We start from the raw sequence: 21,031 nt of genomic DNA on the forward strand, positions 1-21,031 counted from the left end.
ACGACTCTGCCTCAGGTGGATCACCAGAACCATTAAAACTCTTCGCCCCAAGACTTCGAACACGCTCAACAGTGTTCACTTGACCGACATGCGGCTGAGCCTGATTCTGAACCACTGTAGTCACAATCTGAGCTAATCTATCAATAGACTGCTCAATGTTCGGAGCATTTCCTGGTGCCTGTTGCACAACCTCGTGCGTCGAAGACTCAACTATTCCCTCGTCTACGGGAATATTTTCCCCCGCAGGTACATCTCCTGAACTGTAGAAGCCACTGTCTCAACTTTGATTGACAAAGAGCATAAATGGAATGAAAACTTGATCAAGCAGCATTTTGACCATGATGGTGCCTACAAAATAGTAAATCCGACTTAATAATCAAAACTTATTCTATTTACGACCATAAAGTCTACAGAATCTAAAACATATGCCGTAAAAAGTGAAACGACCCGCCCCGCAACCTCCCCCAGGGCGAGTCTATCTAAACTCGTAAAATCGAATTAATAACAATTCTATAAAAATTTCGGCAGAGTCTCCCTTATAAATAAAACATATCCAACCCTGCAATTGACAAAATAACACTCCCGAAATAATTTAATAACCAAACATCCTCCATAACCAACTTCTCAAACCAACTTCTCAAATATCACCAAAATCATCCGAATATTAAAATACAACGATTATCCTTAATAACATAAAATAATAACACAAATTTCGAATATAATAATAAAATCCACGACTTCTAGCACCATCACGTGACCACAATATCAAACTAACGTTCACTACTGGGTTGACTGATGTACCTGTAAATCTCCTGTGGGGGGAAAAATATAATAAAAGAGGGGTGAGTATAAAACTCAGTGAGCTCAGTGAGTGGATAGTAGGTGCTGATACTTTAATAAATTATTCAAAATCATTTAATCTTTCTCAAATCTTTTCTTAAATCAATTTCAATTTCGTAAATCAATTCTCAAATCAATTTCTCAAAATATCATAAACTCATTTAATTCAAATTGAATAACTGCAATAATAAATCTGCATAAAATCGATGGAATCACCATACTCATATTAAATACTGAATACTAAAAACTGTCATCAAACAAGTACCCAAGGGATAATCTGATCATATCCGGGCTACAACGGCCAGGCAATAACGCACTATCTGGGTAACGTCACGCCCCGGAGCCACAACGGATAGATGGGGACGATCTCATCTCATATCTCATATCTCATATCTCTTATCTCATATATCTGTACTGTGCATGCATAAGCCCCCAAAAGGCAAAAGCGCCCGAACACACGGCCCAAAGCCTCTATGTGTGTCCCGACGGGCCCTAAAGGCCTCTATCTCATCTTATCTGTATCTCTTTTCTGTATCTCTTTTTATCTGTATCTCTGTATCTGGAGGGAAGGGTACTGTCTAATGATTTCAAAACTGATAGTAAACATATGATCCCATCTGAAATCTCATTTTCTTTCTATTCAACATATCTCAAGTCTGCTCAATTCTAATATCATGCTTTTACTCAAAAACGCTAATAAAATCATAAATCGAACTCATTCTCAATCATAATAAATATCAACACATAAATAAAAGTCAATTCACTGGAAAATCATTAAATCAACGCATTAAACATTTATTTCTCAAACATACTGTACTATATAAGAAAATCAGCATATACTATGAAAATAGGTTTTGTATATTCCACTCACAGTGATGATGTCTAGACTCAGTATCAACAACGTCCGCGGGTAGATTCTCGTTCGCGGATGCGGATCCTCCTAATCACGGAAAACACCATAATTATTCTCCGTAAAAACCAATTAATATAATAAATCTCGAAACAAATATCTATTAACGATAAACTAGTCCCGCATGTATAAAATTACCAAAATGCCCCTATAGGCCAAAATTACCAAAATACCCCAACATCAATATTTTACCAACTTATCCTCAAACTTCATGATTTTACCAAATTATCCTCATATTCGTTAATACCCATATTGTCCTCAATTCAGATTACATAAATTAATCACATTGTCCGAAATTACGAAATTACCCTCAGGGCATAAAATTACCGAAATGTCCACTGATTACATAAAATTACAAATTCACCCCAATTCAGACCCGTTACGAAAATAAAATCCGACCATCGGCGCGTATAATCGAGCTCAATTTATCCCAATTAAACTATAGTGACGAAATTTCCGGCCTCGATGAATCCAACGGTGGTGGCAGTGAGTCGCCACGCGCGCTACCGGCGGCGGATCGAAGTTCCAAAGTTCCGCAAATTTTCGGAGATCATTCGGCGAGTTCCGGGCGTCCCCGGCGGTCGTTGCTGGTCGGGAAATGTTGCTGGGGATGTGAGGAACCAGTTCCAAGTGGTGGCGCGTCACAACTCCGGCGGGATCAACGGCAACGAAAACGGGTCGAAGCCGCGACTTTTCGAGCTCGATCACCGGCGTTCTGGCCAGTTTCCGGCGACGATAACAGCAGGGATACGATGGTCTGCTTCCAAGCTTCAGATCGGTACCAAGCACGGCCGGTAAAGTGGCTGGAGTTGGGAGAAATCGTTGGGTCAATCCGCGGGTTACTGGGTCGGGTTCTCGGGTCAACGGGTCTGACTTCTCTCTCTATCTTTCTCTCTCTTCTCGGGTTCTTTCTCTCTAAAATGGAAAACCCGTTTCCCTCTTTCCAGTTATACAATTCTGCCCCTTTTTTTTTTTTTTTTTTTTTTTTTTTTTTTTTTTTAAGCTTAATACAAATTAAGCGAATTTCAGACCCGTTACGAAAATAAAATCCGACCATCGGCGCGTATAATCGAGCTCAATTTATCCCAATTAAACTATAGGGACGAAATTAAAAATTAATAGAGAAGAGGAAAATAAAAATCAGCACTTTATTAAGAAAGTCCAAGTGCGTATATTACAAAAAGTGGATACCAGACCGCCATGAGTTTAAAATTTAAAGACCAACCGAGCTCCTCAACAGCCAGCCCAACAGAATGGAGTGTAATATGGAAGTTGGAAATTCCGGAGAAAGTGAAGGGGTTTATGTGGAGAGCAGCCCAAGACTTATTGCCTACGGCGGGAAACTTATGGAAGAAGAAAGCTCTGCAGGATCCATGGGGCCAAAGGTGTGGAAAGAAAGGTGAAAACGTTTTTCATGCGCTTATAAAGTGCAAGTTATCCCAAAAGGTGTGGAATCAGACCAAGTTCAAAGAGGATCTAGAGGGGATGGAGAACCAAGATATGTTCACTGCCATGAAAGCTATAGCAGAGAAGCGAAACACAAGAGACGTGGCTCTGTTTGTGTCTCTATGTTGGGCTATTTGGCACTCAAGAAACCTCTTCATTTTTGAAAGAAGAAAAGAGGATCCCCGATTCCCAGTGGCCAGAGCTGAAGCAACAATTGAAGTCTACAGAAAAGTCAAAGTTCCCCAGATGCAGATAGAGGGCAGACAAAAGTCCAACCATGAACAAACATGGAAGCCTCCCCCTGAAGGGTATGTTAAGGTCAATACAGATGCTGCAATTTATATGGAAGAGCAAAAGGTGGGGCTTGGGATCATAATTAGAGATTCAAAGGGAGACTTTGTTGCAGCTGCTATGAAAATGTCCAAATTCATTGACAACATAGCCTATGCAGAAGCTGAAGCAATACACTTGGGGATGAACGTAGCAGAAGCAGTAGCAAGGGGGCCAGTGATAGTCGAGAGTGATTGTTCAGAGGTGGTTAATCAAATTTTGGGAAGGACAGGAAGCAATTTGGAGCTTTTATGGATTATCTCAGACATTAAAAAACAAATGCAGAAAGTTAAAGACATCAAAATGCAATTCATTCCACGGATATGTAATGGAGCAGCACATGACTTGGCTAAAATGGCTTTAAAAGTTAATGATTATGTCCAGTGGGTGGGCACATGCCCGCCCCATTTGTTGTATCTTTTTTCTTAATTTAATGAAAGTATGTTTCTTTTCAAAAAAAAAAAAAAGCATTTATCAAACAAAAAAAATGAGCCTTTGTGATGTTCGTACTAATGTCGTAGCTTGAGGCTTGAGCCAAAGCCAAAATGCCCAGATCGGGACTAGTGACATTGATAAAATAAATTTTTAAGTTGGAATATTTTTTATAACAGTTATTAGTCAATTGAACAACAAAATCACTGCTGTTTTTTTACGTGCATAACATACTTATTCAAGCTTCTAAAATCTGATTTAGAATTCCCATTAAATTTATAATGTGTTTACTTCTTAGATTAGGGAATGGAAATAATTCTCATTCCTCATTGTTAGTGTTTACTTGTTAAAAATATAAGGAATTAAAATAGATTTTGGTTGGAGCCCACAAATTTGAGAATGAGGAATTGAATCTCATTCCCAAAGGAGAGGTGGAAATGAAAATGGAAAATGGATTGACATTTTTATTTTTAAACAAAATCAAAAATTTCTCGCTCGTTAAGATCATTTAAATAATAATAAATAATAATAATAATTATTATTATTAAAACATTGTTAGTAATAGTAGTAGTAGTAATAATGACAACTTTAGCAATAATGATATAAATAGTATGGGTAATAATTATAGTAATTATAATTTTCACGACGATAACCACGATAATTATTGTTTAGGGGAAAATTTGGGTGCTAATGTAGGCCAATAATTCAGTGACACATGGTAAAAAAGGTCAACTAAGGGAAATTAATTTATTTGATTGGGCGTTTGGATAGCTCACAGAGAGATGCGAGGTAAGTACCTTAAGGAAAAGAGCAGTTTCAATAAGATACAAAATAACTCACAGAGAGATAGAAGTTAAACCCCTTAAGGAAAAAGGGCAGTTTCGATAACATACACAATATCAAAATGTATTATTTCAAGATAGATTTTAATGGTTAGGGCGAGGATGTGAATAGTGCCACGCCATCATGAGAGAGAACAAACATACATTCTTTTGGTTAAGGATGAGGAGCTAATAAAAAAGGAGATTTTTCTAAGCAAGCAATGAGAAAAAACCACGTCAGTTGTTCTTTTGATATCACCATAAAAGCAACAGGAGGTTTCCTTACCTCCTAAACTCATGGATGTCATCATCAAGGGACCACAAGGTAAATTGCTTAAATAGCCTCATTTGAGGGAGACCATCCATTAAATGAGTACCATGTGCCCAAAATTACCAAAATACCCTCATAAATACTCATGTATGAGTTCCATTTGTTCAATATTGAAGGGAGCTCTTTCTCTTTCCTTTTGCTTCATCAAACTCCAAGCTTTTTTTTCCAAATCTAATTTATATCGAGGTTGCTTCATCTTTTTATCCTTTCATTTTTACACCTCCATGGAAGATCTTGATCGTCTCATCTTATGAAGAAGTATTTTCCTTTATTCTTCACTTAGAAAACTCTCTAATCTTCATAAGACTCATATCTCCCTCATGTTATTATTCACTATAAACGACCTTTACTGAGGTTTTGCAAATACTGTAGAGCAAATCATAAAATACTTCATTTATATAGTGGACTAGAGATGAGCTACTCCCGTGGATTTAGGCCAAATGCCCGAACCACGTAAAACCTTGTGTGTTCTTTATTATTATACTTATTATAATAGTTTTGATATCTAGATCGTATTTCCTATATGAGCTTGCTTGAGTTATACTAGGAGCTCTACTGAAAACTCCAAATTAGCTCTCTAGAACTATCCTCCAGTTCACCAAACCTATTCCCTAAGCTCTCTTGACCATGAACTCCACGAGCTAGCCATAATTTCCAAATTCAGAACATTGCAGCTCACCTCTCTAATCACCTCAGCTTACCTCCCAAATCACTGCTTCCCAGATCACCTCAGCTATACCTCTTGCCCCGAACAACATAAATATACACCTAATCCAAAACTTAGCCTAATTTTACCCCTAAAAATATAAATTTTATTTGTTTTAATCAGATTTGACCTGGATCTGATGAGAACAACTACTTAATTGTTCAAATTGGATCTTAGCAAAAATCCGGTTAAAAAATAATAATAATTATTAAAATAATTAAAATATTGCTATTATTACTGCTATTACTATTATAACTATAATGATATTAATAATTATTATAATAATAGTAATGACTAATATTATAATAATAATTGTACTAATAATAATAATAGTAATGACTAATAATAATAATAATGGTATAAATATTTGTTTTGTTAGTAAATAAATACACAATTGTATTTAAGAGTATTTTTGTAACTTGTAATAATTCATTCCGATAATAAGACAAAGTAAACATATTAATGGGAAAACAACTCATTTCAGTTCTAATTTCTGTAGTTCAAATAAATAATTCATTTTGATTCTATTCCACATCCTAATTTCAGTTCATTTTAATTCCAACCCATTATAATTCTTGCTCATTCTAATTCTGAAAAAATAAACGCACCCTGGAGGATTTGAAAGCTGCGTTCTTATTGTTTGGTTCATTGGGTTATGCCGTTATGGACTGGACAATGCACCCAATTTAACAATTGGAGGCCGAGCTCCAATCGGTCCCAAGAATGCCAATCTTGAATTGATCCTCTCGTAGTCTCAATAAAGATGTAGTCTCGCAATTTGCTAGGTAATAAGTGGGCCAACTGAACTTTTACTTTCTTCCTGTGAAAATAATCGTGCTTTCATTGTCAATTTTTCTGTAAGGGTTAAAATAAAATTTAATCTTCTTGATATTCAAGGCTATTAAGAAGACAAGACAAAGGCATTGACAAGGCCATTGTTTGACTTGAGTGCAGGATCATTTGCAAAAGTGATTGATATATATAAAGAATTTAGGAAGCCTTTGAATCCTCCTTTTGATACTAATCCTCAGGATAATCGTTTGAAAATTTCAAATAAAAAATCTATTGGTCATACGTTATATCAATATAAAATTAATTAACTTTGAAAAAAAAAAAGAATGATGGCTAAAAAATTAAAAAAAATGGAGAATATTCAATAATTTAAAATTTAACAAATTTCCATATCTTGAATCTATTTTATAAAATATACTTTCACAAAATGAACGTATCATATCATACAAAACAACTAAATGAGCACAAAAATTTCACAGAATCAAATAAATGAACTACTGTTGTCTCTCCTTGTTAGCAAACTCTCGGTATATGCAATTGCAAGTCCTCGCAATTAAAACCTAAACCAAATCGGGAAAAAAATGATTAATTGATGCAGTATTTTATACACATGAAAATGTTTTAAGAGCATTAGCTCTGTCCCGTATACTATGAACATGCCACTCAAACTCGAAGCCGCCATTTTTGCTAAGCACCTTGAGCAAGTACTTGCAACAACATGAACACCCTCACAGTCATCAATACAAACAGTGTTTGGGAGAAATACGTCGACGAGACCAGGCATGGTGAGCAGATATCTGATGGCAGAGTTCTGCGAACCGGTGTGTTCCGTAAAAGCCTGGTGCGCGGGGGAACAGGAGCAGAAATATCCTGCTCGTCCACGAGCACGTCATCTGCGAGGCAAATTTCCTGTAAGAGGCATAAGGCCATTCCGGCTAGAGGTCGAGAGGCGAGGAGACCCGGTCGACGGCAGTTGGCAAGACATGCTCTCCAGCCCGAGAATCTAGGCACGACAGCCACGCTTTCCCCAGAACCGTGGCGTAACACGCAAGATCCCACGTTTGCCCATAACGCAGCATAACGCAGCAGTCGGAGTCCCATACCGTCCCCCAAAAAAGCGGAAACAAGATCTCACAAAACCACGACAGCCACGCTTTCCCCAGAACCGTGGCGTAACACGCAAGATCCCACGTTTGCCCATAACGCAGCAGTCAGAGTCCCATACCGTCTCGAAAAAAGTGGAAAACTGGGATTCAGAGGAAGCCTATAAAAAGGTAGCCAACGAAGGTAAAGGGGTTAGCATTTTTGAGATTAGAAAAGAAATTCTAAAGAAGAGAAAACCACGAAAAAGCCATAAGATCTGTGGCAAGCGTTCCCCGAACCTTCATATCTGACTTGAGCGTCGGAGGGTTTGCGCCGGGAAAATAACCGGCGTACTCTGACTTGTCTGTGTGCGCAGGAACCTCTGGAGAAGAAACCTTGCGAGGAGACCCCCTGGTCGTGATGACGTTGATCGAGCAGAGATCCTGGTCGTAGAACGAGGAGAACCGGAATCCCGCATCAACATTTTGGCGCCGTCTGTGGGGATGAGAGCAAAAAGCTTCTGTTGATAGCAAGAAGAGGGGTGAAGCAAGTGAAAAGCAATGGAGACAGGAGGAAGTAGTGCACAAGGGGGTGATAGGAGGCTTAACGATTCCGTGACGCTGAGGGAGATAGTCAGTGAAGCACGGGAAAAAGTCATGTTCGACCGAATGGAACGGATGGAAAAGCAGATGGAGACCTTGACAACCATCCTGCATGAGCTGCGGAGCGAGCGAAGGGTAACCCAAGAGGAGAGGTATGAGGCTATAAATGGCGAGGTGGAGAAGCTCTTGAGAGCAGGGTTCATTCGGGAAGTCAGTTACCCTGAGTGGATATCGAATGTGGTGTTGGTAAAGAAGGCAAACGGCAAGTGGAGGATGTGTGTGGATTTCACAGACCTCAATAAGGCGTGCCCAAAAGACAGCTTCCCTTTACCAAAGATCGATCAGCTAGTAGATTCAACGGCTGGACATAGTCTGCTTAGCTTCATGGACGCGTTCTCGGGATACAACCAGATCCCCATGTACGAGCAGGATGAGGAGAGCACGGCTTTCATCACTAACCAAGGTTTGTTCTGTTACAGGGTAATGCCATTCGGTCTCAAAAATGCTGGGGCCACCTATCAAAGGCTGGTGAACAAAGTCTTTAAGCCGTTGATTGGGAAAACCATGGAGGTGTACATGGATGACATGATCACCAAGTCCAAAATCCCGAAGGAACATGTCAGACACCTCGAGGAGACATTCGAGCTTTTGAGGAAGTATAAGATGAAGCTCAACCCGGAGAAGTGTGCTTTTAGGGTGGAGTCAGGGAAATTCCTTGGATTCATGGTGAGCCATAGGGGGATTGAAGCAAATCCCGAGAAAATCCAGGCGATTGTGCAAATGACGTCTCCTCGTAACCTGAAGGAGATGCAGAGCCTCACGGGGAGGTTGGCGGCGTTGAGCAGATTCGTATCTAAGGCTACAGATAAGTGTCAGCCATTCTTTCAAGTGATAAGGAGGGGAAAGAAAACGGAATGGACCCCAGAATGCGAGGAAGCCTTCCGGAACTTGAAGCGATACTTGCAGCAAGCTCCGCTGCTGTCCACACCGAGGGAGGGGGACAAGTTGTATCTGTATTTGGCGATATCGGATCGGGCCGCCAATTCTGTTCTGGTGAGAGAGGAAGAAGGAGTTCAGTATCCGATATACTACACCAGCAAGTCCCTGCTCGACGCTGAGACCAGATACCCACCGTTGGAGAAATGGGCACTTGCCCTTGTGGTTGCTGCTCGGAAGTTGAGGCCATATTTTCAAGCATTCCCAGTCTCGGTAATAACAAACCAGCCATTGCGTCAAACTCTGCACAAGCCAGATGCCTCTGGTCGGCTCGTCAAGTGGGCTGTAGAGCTGAGCGAGTTCGACATAGACTATAAACCCCGCGCAGCGATAAAAGCCCAGGCAATGGTCGATTTCGTAGCTGAATTCACAGAGCCCGAAGTATGCTTAGATCAACAAGATGCAGTTATAGGCAATGACGAAACTCAAGTATGGCAGATGTCTGTGGATGGGTCATCCGGGGAGCGGGGTTCAGGAACAAGGATTGTCTTGGAAGGCCCAGAGGGGGAGGAGATCTCTTATGTTGTAAAGTTGGAATTTGCAGCCACGAATAACCAGGCAGAGTATGAAGCCTTGATAGCAGGTCTGGAATTGGCAAAGGCCGTGAAAGCAGACAGAGTTAATATCAGAACTGATTCCCAGCTGGTTGCGAATCATGTCAGTGAAAGATTCCAACCAAGAGAGGAGAAGATTGAGCAGTACCTGAAGATAGTCAGGCAGATGATGGGGAAGTTCGAAGCAGTGGAGGTGATACAAATCCCCAGGGAGCAGAATAGTCGAGCAGACATTTTGGCTAGGATGGCAGCAGTAGCCGACCCAAAAATGCCAAAGTCGGTCCCTCTGGAGGTGAAGTCCAGCCCAAGTATCGATCAGAATTTGGGGGTGTTGCGGATAGAACAAAAATGCTCGTGGAGGGACCCGATAGTCTCATACCTTAGAGACGGGGTATTACCACCAGATAAGCTGCGAGCTCGCAAGATTAGAGCCCAGGCCTCGAGATACACGACGATTGATGGGGTACTGTATCGGCGAGGATATACACTACCGTTCATTCGGTGTTTGGATGAGGACGACGCGGATTACGTACTGAGAGAAGTACATGAAGGAATTTGCGGAAATCATTCTGGCGGGAGGTCCCTGGCCCACAAGGTTCTAAGGCAGGGATATTTCTGGCCGACAATGCACAGGATGCGCAAGAGAAGACCAGGAGTTGTGTAAGCTACCAGAGTTTTGCAAATTTCTCTAACCAACCACCAGAGAAGTTCACCTCCATGACCTCCCCCTGGCCATTTGCTCAATGGGGAATTGATCTGATCGGCCCATTGCCAAAGGCACGAGGAGCAGCAACACATGCAATAGTTGCTATAGATTACTTCACGAAGTGGATAGAGGTAGAAGCCCTTAGCAGGATCACAGAGAAGAAAACAACAGACTTCGTGTGGAGAAACCTGGTCTGTCGATACGGGATCCCTTATGCCTTGGTAACGGATAATGGCAGGCAGTTCGATAATCACAGCTTCAGGGATTTCTGCCAAAATCTCGGGATAGAGCTAAAGTATTGCTCGCCTGCTCACCCTCAATCAAATGGACAAGTAGAAGCAGCCAACAAGACCATTAAAAGGCTTTTGAAAACCAGGCTTGGAGCAAAAAAGGGTGCGTGGGTTGACGAGCTGTCAGGTGTGCTATGGGCATACAGAACAACCCACAAAACCGCAACTGGGGAGACACCGTTCGCTTTGGCTTTCGGACATGAAGCGGTCGTGCCGGCTGAGATAGGAACGACCACACACCGGACAAATCATTTCAATGAGCAGGAGAACGACGAGCAGATATGTTTGAATCTTGATCTGCTAACGGAAAGGAGGGAGCAAGCAGCCGAGCGATCAGTCATTTACCAACAGAGGGTTGCTCGGTATTATAACCAGAAGGTGAACATACGGCAATTCAGGGTCGGAGACTGGGTACTGAGAAGAGTGAATCAGAGCACCAAAGATTCGACTCAAGGAGTGTTGGGACCGAATTGGGAAGGGCCATATAGAGTCAAGCAGATAGCGGGACCCGGAGCTTACAAGCTGGTTCGCACGGACGGCCACGAGGTGAAACGCCCATGGAACGCAGCACACCTCCGAAAATACTTCCAGTAAGACTTGTTCACATTTGAAAGCTATTTTTGCTCATGTTCATTATCGTTTATCTTTCACGCTTTATGTCCAAACAATTTCATGTAAGTCGAATCCTGCCATTAATGGAACGTCGGGGAATTTCTTTCGCTTGAAACCGAGAAAATTTCCAAAGGCATGCAAAGGCTCAACAAAGTCTCAAAGCCTGTCTTATGGTGAGACAGAAGCCAAGCATGCCAGGATCTGCTCGGCCACGAGAAGGCGAGCAGAATCCCAATCCTCGAAGAATCCAAGGCATGCAAAGGCTCGACAAAGTCTCAAAGCCTGTCTTATGGCGAGACAGAAGCCAAGCATGCCAGAATCTGCTCGACCACGAGAAGGCGAGCAGACTCCAAAGCATTCGAAGAAATTCCTGAGGCATGCAAAGGCTCACCAAGTTTCAAAGCCTGTTTTATGGCGAGACAGATGCCAAGCGTGCCAGGATCTGCTCGATCGCGCGAAGGCGAGCCGAATCCCAGGCATTGAAAAATCTTCAAAGGCGTGTGGCAAAACCATGAGCAAAGCCGGAACCTGCTCGTCTAGACAAAGACAAGCAGATTCTCAAACGAAAATTAATTCATAATTACAACATAAGAAAGTAATCAAAAAATATTTTTATTAATTTGTTAATAATTAACAGAGAGGATTTGGTTTTCCTAATGAGGACGGACTCTTAGGTTGCCAGCATTTAACAGCGCCGAATCCCGAGGGTCTCATAACCGTCGGTTTGAAATTCAAATGGAGGGGGGGATTTCTGCCACGTCACCTCATCCGCAATTAAATGCGACGTGATTCTTGGCAGCCTTTTCCAATCCCACGCGAGCGAGTACTAACGAGTTTCTACTGCTGGTCCACTACATTACCCAACACCAGAAACTAGGGGATCGGTGTTTGGGAGAAATACGTCGACGAGACCAGGCATGGTGAGCAGATATCTGATGGCAGAGTTCTGCGAACCGGTGTGTTCCGTAAAAGCCTGGTGCGCGGGGGAACAGGAGCAGAAATATTCTGCTCGTCCACGAGCACGTCATCCGCGAGGTAAATTTCCTGTAAGAGGCATAAGGCCATTCCGGCTAGAGGTCGAGAGGCGAGGAGACCCGGTCGACGGCAGTTGGCAAGACATGCTCTCCAGCCCGAGAATCTAGGCACGACAGCCACGCTTTCCCCAGAACTGTGGCGTAACACGCAAGATCCCACGTTTGCCCATAACGCAGCATAACGCAGCAGTCGGAGTCCCATACCGTCCCCCAAAAAAGCAGAAACAAGATCTCACAAAACCACGACAGCCACGTTTTCCCCAGAACCGTGGCGTAACACGCAAGATCCCACGTTTGCCCATAACGCGGCAGTCAGAGTCCCATGCCGTCTCGAAAAAAGCAGAAAACTAGGATTCAGAGGAAGCCTATAAAAAGGTAGCCAACGAAGGTAAAGAGGTTAGCATTTTTGAGATTAGAAAAGAAATTCTAAAGAAGAGAAAACCACGAAAAAGCCATAAGATCTGTGGCAAGCGTTCCCCGAACCTTCATATCTGACTTGAGCGTCGGAGGGTTTGCGCCGGGAAAATAACCGGCGTACTCTGATTTGTCTGTGTGCGCAGGAACCTCTGGAGAAGAAACCTTGCGAGGAGACCCCCTGGTCGTGATGACGTTGATCGAGCAGAGATCCTGGTCGTAGAACGAGGAGAACCGGAATCCCGCATCAACAAACTGATTTCTTAATTTGGTAGCGGGCAAATAACTTGAATACCAGATAGAGGAGGCGGAGAAATCGGCGGCAATGGCCTTCAAAATTTCAACATTACTTTCCTGAGCATGTAAGCATGCAAGATTGTCGTTTTTTTTTTCTGAAAAGTAAGACGAGTTACCATGTAAGCATTGCGGAATAAGATGAACTATCATTCTAAATCTATTTATAGACGACTTATCGTGCATATCGTCCTATGAATTCTCTCGATAGAGGATTTTTCGCCTTCCAGTTTTTACCTACACCATTTGTCATCTCTTTTTGAATTCCATTCATTTACTAGTTCTATTTTCAAATTTTTAAACCTTTTCTTATTCAATTTCATGTATAATTTATTGTGATCACTTGCAAATTGATCTAGCAAGTACTGCATTTTTCACCGAGGGATCAATAAAATTAAATTTTGGGCAAATTCAGGATTAAGTGTGTTAGTGCGTGTGTGTTGTATTTCTCTCACCGCAATGAGAATTTACAATGAGTACAAAACGCATTGTTCTGTGCTCAATCTGATTCTAACTATAGTGAGAATATCAGCACTGATTCTAAATTAATTATGTGAACTAGAACTCTAAAGTTTGCTAGATGTCCAAGTCTTGCACATTTGTATTTTACTATTTTACTTAAAAGAATCTCAAATCATGAAAAAGTTAGAAAATTGTTTTGCGCATGAGGTGGAGTAGAATTAGCAAGTTAGGGTTGGGTTATATATAAAGTTGAATTCAACATTTATAAATTTTGAAAGATAAATCTCAAACTTTGTGTATTATTATATATCCAACGTTACAAACTCTGTGTAATATTTTATGATATTTAGTGTTTGTTTGATATGACTTATTTAATGGATATAAGTACTTATTTAATCTCATAAGCTCTTATCATAATTTTTGTTATTGTTTGGTTATTTTTCTAATAGAGCTTTTCAAGCTTAAATAAGTTATTTTCCCTCTACTAGCAAAAACCCAAATTTTGGGCTTTTGTGAGTAGAGGTTGAAATTTTTTTTTTAAATGTTAAAATATCTAAAATATTCTCTACTTATTTGACAATATTATTTTATCATTTTCACAACATAACTTTAAAAACTTGTCTATTAAAGTAATTTTATAAATTTTTAATAAAAATTTTTATTAACAACCAAAACAACTAAAACTTTTTTAGTAAAAACTCAATTTACAAAAGTTGTATAAAATGGAGCCTTAATCTCAATATCCTCTCTCTTTTTTGATAAATCTCAAACTTTGTGTATTATTATATATCCAACGTTGTAAACTCTGTGTACCATTTTATGATTTTTAATCTCAATACCCTCTCTCTTTTTTATTTAGTTTTTTTTTTTCAAAAGTGAGAATAAATTTTTCTATTTGCTGGAGGTGGACATAATAATACGGTAAGATTAGTAGGGCGTCAGATGCTAATGGAAGCATAATACTAACCCACCCCCACTAATATCTTGATTACACAAATATGGAACCACCGTTGTATTCGGCAAATGTAGTGGGGTATCGCTGTATTGAGAAGTTAGAAGGGTGTACTTGGATTCAGTCTAATAACGGCTTGCCTTCCTAAATGCCTTATAGGCCCGCAGAGGAGTCCAACCTACTGGTTCAAGAAATGCTTTGCCACCTAAAGATCTATCGGTTTCTGCTTGTTTTGTTTCTCCATAAATGGCCGCCTAAGTGATCGAATTTGCATCAACTCAATGGATTACTTCTCCAGAAAATATTATACAATATCATTGGGCAAAGAAGTATTATTGGTCAATCAATGTTTGAGATAAAGTATTGTCAGCTGATAATAAACTCTTCAAATTTAAATAAGCAGAGAAGATAAGATACAATAAACCGAAATAAATATGAAATTTGAAATGCTCTTATTACACGGTAAAATTTGGCCAAATTTGCCATTTTGGTGATGACACTGATGGCAAAGAATGAAAGAATTGAAAACTAGAAAGTACAAGGCTACATACAAGTTCAAATTAAGCACCCAAAAAAAAAGAAAAAGAAAGAAATGAATTGATGAATGTATTTGTTGATTAAGCAAATTCTCTAGGAGGTTCTGCATTCTTTAGGGGTGCCCCGGGGAAATCTTTTGGTGTCAGTGCAATAATTGTAAATCATGTAATTCTTTTGAACCCATTTCAGCCTGTTTTGACTTGTTGAATCAAGCTCTTGTGACAACCAACTGTTCCTGGATCTGAAGGAAGTTGAAGCGCAAGAAGACTTTCCATTTGACCAAACACAAGCATTATTAGCTTTGAAGTTTCTGTATGAAGCAGTGAAAGGAGCATGTGTCCAATCTGTCTTGACAAGGCCACCTCTTGTAGCCCAGTCATCAGCATTCCAGAGAGATGAGTATATTTTCATTGGCTGATTCTTTGGGAATGGAACTCCAATAGACTCTGAGTTCTTTAATTCTCTAATGGGGGTGCCATCAACAAAGAAGCTGAAAATTACAAGGCAAAAACTCTTAAGTCTAAACTAATCTGATTAACGAGAAGGCAAAAACATAGTTAATTAAGATTGAAGGAGAAAGAAAATACTTACACAATGCGCTGAGGATTCCAGAGGATGGAATAGGTGTGAAAAGCAGCAGAGGGGTCAAACCAGAGGTGAAATTGTTGTTCTCTGTCACCTTTACCATTTGTGAATACATTTGTGTGAAGAGTATAAGGGTCACCACTTAAATTTCCCAAGAATTCAAAGTCTATCTCATCCCATGTTGATCCCGGTGATTTTAACTGCATGGAAAAGAAAAGCCTAAGTATCAGCATGCATGATGATCATAGCTAGCTATATATTTTGCATAAATAGCTGCGTTTTCATTGATTTCTAAAAAAGGGAGGAACTTACATAATAAGCAGTGACAGTACCAGCAGAGTTGCCAGGGACAAGCTTAAGCTGCATGTCAATCTTGCCATATAGATACTCATTCTTGGACTGGAATCCTGAGCCAGAGGCTTTATCAAGGGACAGAGTAAGAAGCTGGCCGTTGTTGAGTATCTTCGCACGCCCATCTCCCCAAGTGATGTCAAAATCTTTTTAGAAGCTACCAGCAGAGGCAACCATCAAAGTTCCAAGCACTAGAAACAAATGCAACATTGAAGCCATTGATATATGCTTTGAAATGAGCAATAACAAGATAGAAGTACTATTCGTAAATTGAAATTGGAAACTGAAGCGATGAATGTGTTTATGTCCTCACCAGGGTTTGGCTTCTATAAGTTTGATTCAGCTAAGCAGAGGAAAGTGACGGGAAGGCTCACTGAGGTGAGCTGCGGCCAGTTGTTTGGATGAGAAAAGTGCAATAAAATAGCTGTGCATGTAGCGTTAACAAACATGATCAAAACCAGGACATTTTTTTGTTATTATTACGCGGTTTTGCATTATTTTTTCAGAGACCGATGTAATTGTCTCGTTGCTCCCCTAGTGCACATCACCAGCTAAGTCTTAGATTTTCCAACAACCGCCATTAAGAACAGTATAAGACAAACACGCAAAATTACGATTTTAAAAGTTAAAAAGGGGGGTAAAGCAAAGCCAAAAAAAAGTTGAATTGACTTTCCGAGGCCTTCATTATTTTATTTTTGTTCATTTGTTGTAGTTATATTACAAAAAAAATATTACTATAATTAAAAATCTATCAGAATTATGTCCGAGTCAGCTCGCAATTTTTCCCCTTTTCCAAACAGAGAAATTTTTAAACTCCCATCTTAAATCTTCTACACTGTGACCAAATTTTCGTTGGGCTGATGAAAATAACTATATTATCTTGTACAAGCTTGCTTCCTGGCGTTTTCCTTTACAACAAATCGGAATATTATATCTTTACTTTTTAGTTTTTCAACAACTTTACGTGCAAATATGGAAGATGTAATAACAAGTTGCAAGTTGCTCCTTGTCGGCATTCAATGAACTAGGCAAGCTGTAAAATTGGCCCATGAATTAATAATCAGATTAATTATGGAGAAGAGTGAATTCAGAGTTCAACTTTTACTTGGCTATTAACACTTGAACCAAGTTTTTCCAGCTCACCTCCTAACAGCGAAGTTCACAAGTTTTATAAGAAAGCTTTTTCTCGGGCAACCCAATGAAAAGCAGACAAAATCATGAGATCCCTCTAATTAATTAAATTTATTGCCACTTAAACAATCTCTAATGTTTGTTTTTCAACCATTTTGATAGTGACCATATGGCACATGCTAGTAAAATTCTTGAATAAAACATCATTATATAACTTAATTTGACAATCTTATTTAATTCAATGGTCGTTATTAGTTAGTATCAGAGAAAAACTGTAAAACAAGTGAGATTTGCAAGGTTGAGAGGCTAAAAACTAATGATTCAAGCAAGCCTAATAAATATGTGTAATGCTATTAATTGAGTCTCATATCGCTAAATTAAAACTTGGCACATAAGCTTATAAACACTTGATATCCCTCCTTTTACAAGCTGGAAGGCCATCTTTACAGATGGAGTAAATTGTACAAGGCTACCACCCACCTCATGTGCGTTTCAAAAAGTCACGTAGCTCAACCTAAGGGCTTGGACGTCGGTCTTGAAAGAAGGGTGGATTGAAAGTTTGTAACGTTTCTAATGGGTAAATTTTGGCATAACCCCCCGTGAAGTGACAATCTTCAAATTGCCATCCTTGTTATTGAAAACATCAAATTACCCCTCAAAAATTATTATTTGTCTGTTACTTTTAACGGCTAAAAGGGTAAAATAATATTTGTGCATTCCTCTAACAGTCAATAAACAAAAAAAAAAGTCAAACCTTTATGCGGGTTATTTTTTATAGGCTAAATCTTTTTAAGTTTTTCAAAACACACACAAATATTTTAAATATTTATGATATGCATCTTTAATATTTTAAAATATTTTTCATTTTACACCTATATGTCTAATTTTGTTCGAACTGATTAAATTTTAATTTTTGGTATTTTAAAACTTTATTTTAAAAAATAAATAAAGAAATTAATTAAAGTTATCAATGAAAAAAGAATAATATTTTACATATTTTATATTTATTATTATAATCATTATTATTCTTTTTTCCTTTTGCAAAGGTATTTAAAAAAATATATGCATATAATAAAAATCAAAGAACAAAAGAAAAATGCTACCACAGACTTAATCTAAAGCTTCAAAACTCTTCTCACCAAAAACCACTATCATTGCACACAACCCAAAATTCTTCAAATCCTTTGCTTATTCACCAAACTGAAAATAATAAACAATAATAAAGTAAATTCAATCTATTATTAATAATATGGTTAATTCAATATTAAAGATTATTCATAATCTAAAATTAAGGAATCCCAAATATCAAATTACAACAATTCCTAATTTTCTAGTAACAGTAGCTCAATTGAACGAACAAAATAAAAATTTGAAACAACAATCCCAAACCTTAGAAACAATCATGGGTGGTCGCGATGTTAAAAAGTTGTTGTAAGATGATGTCCACGACGGCCTACAACTCCACGGCTGTCATAGCCGCGCCGTGGTCATTCTCGATTGGAAAAGAGCAAAAGAAGTATGGGTCTTGACTGCTGAATGGTTGTGATAAGAGGAATCAATGACTCTCTTGACTGCCAAAGAAGAAGAATTAAGACGAAGCTCTCTGCGATGCTATGGCAGTGCTTTCGCCTGAGATTGTTGAGTTGATTGATTGTTCATACAATGAATGACACGATTAAATCGACGGTGAGTTGTATGGTTCTACAGTGACATTAAGGACGCAAATAATTCAGGTTTTGCTCGCCGAATTTTGAGGATTTTGATGGTCTCTGTCAACACCCCTTTGCAAGTTATAGATTATGACTTCTGGGTTTTGGATTTTAGTTTGTAGAAATTAAGTTTTAGTTTTGATTCATTGTAGGATTGGATTTGAATATTGATTGTACTTTTGTCATGCACTTGTAAAGGGAAAAAAATGAAGAAAAAGACAGAGAAGAAGTAAGGAAGATGAAAAAGAAATGAAGAAGAGAAATTCAATGTTTCATTTATTTTTTTTCATTTTAATATTGATTTTTATTATACCTATGGACTATAAAATGTCTGACATAAAAAAATAAATGAGTGATGGAATATTTTAGAAATTGTAAAGGGACAAAGGAAATATATTTTTAAAGGCAAACTCTCTATCTTACATGCATGTAAGATAGAGGATCCCATTTTTAAATAGTAGGTGTGTAACAATTTAAGTTAATGATTTTCGTTATTAGCGGGCTATATTGTACTTTCACGAGTTAACGGCAGTCAATAGTTAAAGATAACGAGTTTTGGGGGGTAGCTTGATATTTTCAATAGTAAAGAGAGCAATTCACTTCATGAGGGGATAGGCCGAAATTAACCCCATTTCTAATTGAGTCTCACATTACTAAAATTTGTTATTCTATTTATGAGTCAAATCTTCATGTACTTATTCTAGTCCACCTGCTAAGTTAAAAAGTTTGAAGGATGGATTCTATCAATTTTTGCATAACAATTTATTATTCTAATCACTATTGATGTCAACGATATTCTTGGATATATATAAGCCAGTTCTACCTAATGTGTGCATCACAATTTATTATTTTGTTTAGTAGTGAAATCCGTGACCATCTGGTATAGTCAATTTAATTTGATGAACCACAAATATTGCTCGTTATTGTTTTGGATTATCCTTATATTGGCATGTTATTGTTAGGGATGGCAAAAATCCCCACGGGAACGGGTACCCTCGGGGATTTTCCCCATTCGGGGAGGGTACGAGGATAATTTTACACCCAATTTTTTATTCGGGGAGGGGACGAGGAAAATTTTTTACCCAATTTTTTATTCGGGGAGGGGACGGGGATGAGGTGGAATCCCCATCCCCTACCCATTTCCCCATTTTAATTTTTTATTTTATTTTTATTTTTAAAATTACTAATAAATAAATAACAAAATTATAAATATTGTTAAAAATAATAAATATCAAATATTTATATTATTAAATACTAATAGGTATCCTATATTAGCTCGAATTGCTAGAGATATTTTGGCAATTCTAATTACAACAGTTGCTTCTGAATCAGCTTTTAGCACCGGTGGTAGAGTTGTGAGCCCACACCGTAACAAACTTCATCCAAGCACATTGGAGGCCTTAATGTGCTGTCAAAGTTGGTTACGAGCTTACAATAGCAGTATGAGTTTATTTTACATTGTAATTATATTATACAGTTATTAATATTTGCACTTATAAGTTACTTTACTTATATCATTTTCATTGTTTTAGGTTTGAAATATGAGGCTATCTCTCAATTTGCCACATTTCTCGAGGAAGAACAGGAGGAGCAGGACAAGCAGGAGGTAAATAGTTTTATTAAAAATATTAAGGAGGAGCAGGACAAGCAGGAGGTAAATAGTTTTATTAAAAATATTAATTAAGTATCTATATTTATTTCATTTATTTTATTGCCGATATAAAAATAAATTTTTTTCTTTTTATTGTAGGATTATGAAGATTGAGTCATTGACAAAGATAATTATTTTAATAATTTATATTTTGAATATGACTTTGTAATGGATCAATATTAATGTAAGATATATTTTGAACTTTATTTTTATCTGAATTTTTTATTTTAATATGATTAATTTAAAATCGAAAATAAAAAAAATGTATTAGACTATTAGTTATTCGGGGACCGGGGACCCTCGGGGATCCCCTGTTATTATTCGGGAAGGGGATGAGGATTCTCTCAAGTAATTTTGACGGGAACGGAGACATACGCAAAATATCGGGGATGGGTATGGGGAGATTGGTCCCCTCCCCTCCCCTCCCCATTGCCATCCCTAGTTATTGTTGGGTGTACTA

At 38.6% G+C, this 21,031-nt stretch overlaps 1 long non-coding RNA gene and 1 pseudogene across 1 annotated transcript; both read right to left on the reverse strand.

Annotated features, from left to right (window-relative positions):
• Positions 1–565: 565 nt before the first annotated feature.
• LOC112096694 lies at positions 566–2,108 on the reverse strand. Its single transcript, XR_002904543.1, has 2 exons — positions 1,712–2,108; positions 566–812 (listed from the first exon to the last, which is right to left on the reverse strand). It is a non-coding gene; the product is annotated as an uncharacterized LOC112096694 (long non-coding RNA).
• A 12,875-nt stretch (positions 2,109–14,983) lies between these two features.
• The window catches only part of LOC18035690, a 7,576-nt pseudogene continuing 1,528 nt past the window's right edge, over positions 14,984–21,031 (reverse strand).

The sequence above is a fragment of the Citrus clementina genome, unplaced genomic scaffold (assembly GCF_000493195.1).
Source record: "Citrus clementina cultivar Clemenules unplaced genomic scaffold, Citrus_clementina_v1.0 scaffold_73, whole genome shotgun sequence".
NCBI lineage: Eukaryota > Viridiplantae > Streptophyta > Magnoliopsida > Sapindales > Rutaceae > Citrus > Citrus x clementina.